At 48.9% G+C, this 6910-nt stretch overlaps 1 long non-coding RNA gene across 1 annotated transcript; it reads right to left on the bottom strand.

Annotated features, from left to right (window-relative positions):
* Positions 1-1404: 1404 nt before the first annotated feature.
* On the bottom strand, positions 1405-2064 carry LOC126539746 (uncharacterized). The gene is made up of 2 exons (XR_007601369.3): positions 1855-2064; positions 1405-1786 (listed from the first exon to the last, which is right to left on the bottom strand). It is a non-coding gene; the product is annotated as an uncharacterized lncRNA (long non-coding RNA).
* Positions 2065-6910: the final 4846 nt, after the last annotated feature.

Here is a 6910-nt window from a genome sequence, read left to right as displayed (position 1 = left end):
CATTGAAATCGGGAACCGCAAGAGCGCCGCCATGTTGCTACGCGCCGAGGTTGCCAGCTCCTGAGACGCTTGCTAGACTTGGTGACAGTAGTCAGTTTTAATCCGGCAACCGTAGCAGCGTAGCAGCATGGCGTCTCACTTGTAGTGTCGTGATGTGTGCGTGCAGCCGTGTGTTTGGGCTTTATAAGTTGGTTCTTTATTCTATGTTGCGGAACGGTGTAGGTGTGGTCCATGTTGGCCGTACATGTGGAAGTTATGCAACCTAGGGATGATCCTGTTGAAGTTTCCGGCGATATGCGGTTTTCAGCGGTCACGCCTGTTGCAGGAGTGTCACTCGACGAGGTTACGAGCTCGAAGCTGTGGTCAGATTCTTCGTTGGCGTTCCATAATTCTCTTCGCACGGGCGCGGTATGTTGCAAAAGCCGCTTTCGCGATCTATCGTCGCGACGGTAGATCGGGTTTCTTTATTATAAGTACTGATCCAGCTGTAGGGCACATGTAACCGACAAACGGAAGTCTCAGGAGAGCACCTGGGATTATAATAAAGCAGGCGGCGCGGGAACTCCAGGGCACCCAAGGGACAGTGGGGGGATCAAAGCTCGAAGCAGTACGGTACGTAGGTTGGGGCCGCCGCGGCAGGTGTGTGCCAGGGAGTTCGCACGGACAGCTCCCCTGGCATGCACAGCAGTGCCTCGCAAAATCGAGATACTTTAAAGCCACCTGCGCCCGTGATCTTTCTTTTGCCTCGGTGCAGTGAGCACGATTAACGAGAATAATATGGAGGGCATCCGGTGCAGTCGCGAATGCGTCATGGCAAATGTAGCTCGCGTCGCCTGGCGTGTATAGTAATATCAGAGTTGGTTGTATGAACGTTATGCATAATACGCTTTGTTACGGTACCTTAACGGAATGGGTCTAGAGGACGGTGTTGGTACATATTTCGTACCGCCCTAATCCTATACCCCCCCCCTTTTTTATGTATAAATACAATTCCTTGCCATGACGGATCATAGCCTCCTTTATTTTTGAAAAATAGAGGAGGCTATGGACGGATTGACCAGTTCAAGTTGTCAGCTTGTCAGTAACTGCCATAGGAATCACTGTAGTAAACACAATTCCACGATCGCATTGTTTACTTTCATTTTTTCTTGTAACACTGAGGACTACATAGAACTTTATTTTGTATATGTGAGAGAAGTATGTGGATGTCACGAGCTTAAGCCAATGTGCAAAACACAGACAAAACATCTGCTACAACATGAACTGAATTGAGGGCCACACAACACATACGTAATTAAAGGTGCAAAATATAGGGGGAAGCTTCAAAATACGCTCTGTAGCACTGCAAAGTATAACATATATTGTATGTGTCCAATAAATGTTCAAAAAAACAATGCATCAATGTCCCATTTGCCTTCAAGTTTATTATCAAGTTCAAGTTTACTGATGTTTATTATGAGCATATGTACAACAGGAATCTACTGACACACCCGCAGTCAAGGTGGCTGTTCGAGGTGTACTGGCTGCCTCAGTGTAAGAAAAAGAAAGTGGGTGAATGTCGACACCAGTGCCACTGCTTCTTGCCTCTGAGCTGCACGTGCCTCCGCAGCATCTTTGTGCACAAGTGTGCTGGCGTGGCGAGGCGTAGGAGTCATCCGAGAGAAAGAGTATTGTTTACATGGAGAAGTGGCTGTTCACATTGCCTGTCGCTTTCCCTCAAATGTTTCCTTGGCGACTAGGGTGACACGCCCGCAGTCAAGGTGGCTGTTCGGGGTGTGCTGGCTGCCTAAACAAAAGAAAAAGAAAGAAATTAGATGAATGTCGATACCAGTGCTATTGCTTCTTGCCTCTTACCTGCATTTGCCTCCACGGCCTCTTGGCTTGTGGAGTCTGTATGAGGGAGCTGCTGTAGCTAGGTGTAGGCATTGTCTAAGCAAAAAGAAAAGGCCATTCAAATGGGGAATTATGGAAATAAATGCAGTTATGTCTGCTTCTTGCACGCTTCTTGCCTAATGTTTTCAAACATAGTGTCCAGTACACACCAGCACTTTGACTGCTTCTGCTTTTTACCTCCAGGTGTTGCGGCGAGATCCTTAGTATGGCTGCGTGCAGCATTGTAACACTTGGTGGAGGCACTTGAAGTGGTAGCCAAAAATATAAAGAATCATCCTTGTCTGCATGAATGCGTTCTATTTCTAAATGCAGTGGTAACTATCACTATTAGTGCAAGGCCCCCCCACATCTATGCGGCAAGTGCCATAGCTCGAAACTGAACTTTTTCCTTTAGTGTTTCACAAGGTGTCTGATATGTCCACATTAGATGTGATGTGTTTGTTTTTATTTATCCCAATGTGGAGAGAGCATCATTATATTGTTTCTTTATTTTTGCATGTCTTGTGTTTTGGTTTATTTCTGAATTGATCAAGCAGCAGTCTCATGATGCTGAAGTGACTTATGTAATGGCAATCAGCTTTTGTTTTGCAGAAAAACAACGCATTTCCTGACCCATTGTTTGACATCCCCTCACTCGCAAAATTTTGCAGAGTATTCTACCTATACTGACTTGCTTGACCTCCACTAAAGAGTCTCGCATTTTCAAATACGACTCTTTCCTTAAAATCACTCGACACTTCTCATAATTTCTGTACCTTGGGCTTCTGATACTCTGCATTCTCCATTTTTGCTTGTTTCTGACTAGAAATGTCTTCTTTAATTTAGAGCTTAAATTTTACCTTTGGAACACACGGAAAGGCTTGCCATTGCATATCTGCATAAAAGGGAAACATGTTTCATAAAGCATTTGCAAAATCCAATTGAAGATTGATAAATGCAGCCTGCAGTGTGATATGGCTGAATGAGCCATAAAAGTAACTAATCTCACTTGGTAAATTAGAGCACATATTAGTGTGATGTACATGATACATTACACTAATGTGGAAGGTTCTCTTGCTTATATAGCAAAATAATCGGTGTGCGAGAAAAAAATTATTTTTGCATACCCCTTGTACACACTGATTTAAGGAAAATGAGCTGGAGCTGTCCACATGATCTGCTTAAGTATGGTCAACAAAAATGTTTCCCAGCTGCTTAGTGGTATTTGAGATTATGTCAGTATTGCATATGTGCCTGTTGTCTAAAATAATTGAATTTTGAAAATACTCGCAGGGATCTGATATGCATATCTGCAGTTTATGGATACATGTTAAAAACTCAGCATCAAGTGCACGTGAACGGTCCCACAGGCCCGGAGTCGATCATGCAAATAGATTCGCTGCACAAATTTGTGACCAGAGAAGATATTCCACATGAAATGGCAGGCAAGGAAGTGTTGAAAATATTGCACAGTTAATAAAACGCCTACGCTATTAATATGTGGATTGATGCACTCGTTATGCAAAACGGAGGTGAGGCGTGCAGACAGGACACAAGAGTAGAGTATTTACAAGCAAACAACACGAGCGCCGCCCACTTCTCTACTCTTGTGTCCTGTCTGCACGCCTCACCTCTGTTTCGCATAATGAATCCTTACCAACTAGCTCAGCTGTCTGTCGTTATAAGTCTCCATGCACTCGATTTCGTCCGCATTAGGCACTCGCCTCTTGATTACTTCGTGGCACAGAAATACTCGGCATCAGGCTGTTTTTCTGCTGTGGCCTTTGTAAAAGCGTGATTGTTCAAAGTTTAACAATTAAACAGATTCTTTGAGTTGCTTGTGGCTTCGCCAGTACAATTCCGGTGCGCTGGTCCGCCTGTCCAGCAATTTCCTACTGAATGGTGTGGGGTTTCTGGCTCTCGCGGCGTTTTTCGGGCTCTCGCGGTGGTTGTGTGGAGCCATTGCGTTGTGTTGCCGGGGGCTCCGTGTCCCTCTCCTCCCTGCCTGGACGGGGTGGCAGCGGGTCATAAAACACTGTCATTCTGCTGTCATCCCGCCCACGGGAAGGTCAACAGGCTTCCCTCATTGGCCGACATTTTGGCGGGATTCGGGCCCTGCTTGCGTGCACTCCGGGTAAGCGCGCGCAAGACGGGGACCCGGGGAGACCACATCGGGGCGTCTGAAGGTGCGTACGTGTTCCTCTCTGCCGGCGGCGGCCCCCTTTGTCCGCCGCCGGCCGATGGTTGCTTCGGCTCGTCGGGGTCCCGGCCTCGGCGGGCGCGCGCGCACTCTTCCGTCGTCTCGATGTCCTGAGGCAGCGTCTGCCGATCGTGCCCCCGTCTGTACGTCTGTCGTTTCTCTCTATTTCCCCTTTTCTCTGCTGTGGGGCGCACGATGGCAGGCGCTGACCGAAGGATGGGCAGCCTCTTACTGCTGGGTTCTTTGTTCTTTGTTTCTCTCTCTGTCGCGGTGCGCCGTTAGCGGCCATCGGCGACCATTTGGCCATGTTTTGTGTAACTAGCTTCATATTCGGACGTGACGTTAAAACTGCTGTTTCTATTGAGTCCCAGCTCAATAAATGTTCTTTGTGACTTCTCGAGAGATTTGCCTAGGGTCTCCCTTGCTGCGCGCGCGGTCTCGCCTTCCCCTAAGCTGTGGGGCCGGCGGGGCGCGTACGCGCGCAGCTGCGCGTCGGCACACGGAGCGGGCCGGAGCAGGCGCGGGCGCGCGGTGCCCTGCACGCATGGCGGCTCGGAGTGCTCGAACCCGCGGTGGTCGTCCGGCGCGCGCGGAATCGGAGCGTGCGCGCCGTGAGCGTCGCGGGTGAAGACCACAAGGGAAACCTGCAAATAAATACACCGCTCCGCATGTAGGAAAATGCTCTACTGTGACGCTTCTCAAACGATTGTGATGCACCACAAGAGCTGCCTACTCGCGTGATATTCTCAACAAGGAGATACATTCGTTTACTTACATGTGAAGGTATATGCCAGAGCACTTCGGGGCTTCGGTGGCACATAAGGCACGAGTGTGCCATAGCGTCCGATGTCGACGCGCGATCGCATGTCAAACCTAAACTGTACGAAACTACTACGCATCGAAAAAAACAGATTCGAAACCGAAATTCGCGTCATCCTTTATTGCATGAATGCGTACATCGTTATTTACATAAGTCATGGACTTAGCGATCGCTTTCTGTGAACTTAATATTAACGCACCACCTTCATAAAACCATCAGGTATGCGTTTTTAGACGACAAAGCATAAGGTGACCTGTACTTGTTTTCAGCTCTTTCAATAGTAATTGCGCTGGCCACATTGACCAGTAGCAACAGGGCGGCGCCCTAGAGGTTCCCACTTTTCCGGCCCAGCTTTTCCTCTAGAGTTGGTCTACTAACTCTATGGGTACAGACATATTTTGACTGTGATCTGCCCAGCGACAAAGATCCCTGAAGCAGTGCCGCTTTAAGAACTCAGCTCAGTTGAGATAGTCAATGCACTACTGTCCATATTTGCGCGAGTTGGTTTTCCTGCGGAAATCCAGTCAGATCAGGGCACAGTGTTTACTAGCGCTTTGACGACAGCCTTTATCGAAAGGTGCAGGGTAAAGCTGTTACACAGCTCAGTGTACCATCCACAGTCGAATTCCGTTGAGAAGCTCCACTCCGTCATGAAGCGCGTGTTGAGAGCATTGTGTTTTGAACAAGAAACTGACTGGGAGCTGTGTCTGCCTGGGTGATGTTTGCATTAAGGACCGCGCCGCATGCGGCTACGGGGTTTTCGCCAGCTGAGCTAGTGTACGGTCGCTCGCTGCGGTCTCCGCTTCGCATGCTTCGAGAATCGTGGGAAGGCAGGGGCGACGACCCAGTCGTGGTGGAGTACGTGCTTAGGCTCCTCGAACGCTTAAGAAGGGCACAGGAGTTGTCAGGTGAAGCAATGGCAAAGGCCGAGCAGAGGGCCAAGGTTTATTATGATCGGACAGCCAGGGCCCGTCGTTTTGAGGTGGGCGATGAGGTAATGATATTGCGCACATCGCTAAATAACAAACTCGACGTGCAGTGGGAGGGCTCAGCAGGGATTGTTCAGAAACTGTCGGACGTCAACTACGTGGTGAGTCTGCCAGGAAAACGGAAAGCACAGCAAGTTTACCACTGTAATCTGCTCAAACCCTATAGACAACGGGAAGCAGTGGTGTGTATTATGGTAAACGTTCCCGAAGAGCTTCCGGTCGAGCTTTCGGGACTAGGCTCAGTGACGAACAGGGAAGACACCGATCAAGTCATTAGTGACTTAATCAGTAAAGCATCGCTGTCGCCTGAGCAGAAAACCGAACTACACCAGCTCTTACAAGAGTTTCAAGGTCAGTTCTCTGAGAGGCCTGGTAGGACTTCTGTTCTTACTCATGAAATAGAACTTACCTCCCCAGAGCCAGTACGATCCAAGGCGTACCGGGTGTCACTCCGCCAGCGCGATATTATAGAAGCTGAGGTAAAGAAAATGCTACAGCTCGGTGTTATTGAGGCGGGTGAGAGTGATTATACCTCCCCTTTGATTTTAGTTGAGGTACCGGGCAAGGAACCTCGTCCTTGCGTCGACTACCGCAGGCTTAATTCCATCACTAAGGATCAAATTTATCCGATCCCTAACATCGAGGAGCGCCCTGAGAAAGTTAGTAGCCCTCAGTTTATTTCCACCCTAGATCTTGTCAGGGGTTATTGGCAGGTTCCACTTACCGAAGAGGCTAGTAGGTATGCGGCGTTCATTTCACCAATGGGAACATTCCGTCCTAAGGTGTTGAGTTTTGGGTTGAAGAACGCGCCATACTGCTTTCAAGCCTCATGGACAAAGTGTTGCGGGGACAGGAAGAATTCGCTTTACCGTATTTAGACGACGTAGCGATATTCTCCGCATCCTGGTCTGAGCATATGGCACACTTGCGGGCAGTGCTAACCCGCCTGCGCGAAGCCGGCTTGACAGTCAAGGTCAGTTAGCGCAGGCCGAGGTTGTCTACCTCGGTCACGTGATTGGACGGGGTCGT

Source organism: Dermacentor andersoni, chromosome 2 (genome assembly GCF_023375885.2).
Source record: "Dermacentor andersoni chromosome 2, qqDerAnde1_hic_scaffold, whole genome shotgun sequence".
In the NCBI taxonomy this organism is placed as follows: Eukaryota; Metazoa; Arthropoda; class Arachnida; order Ixodida; family Ixodidae; genus Dermacentor; species Dermacentor andersoni.
The sequence above is the reverse complement of the archived record's forward strand: the minus strand, read 5'-3'. Positions and strand labels throughout refer to the sequence as shown.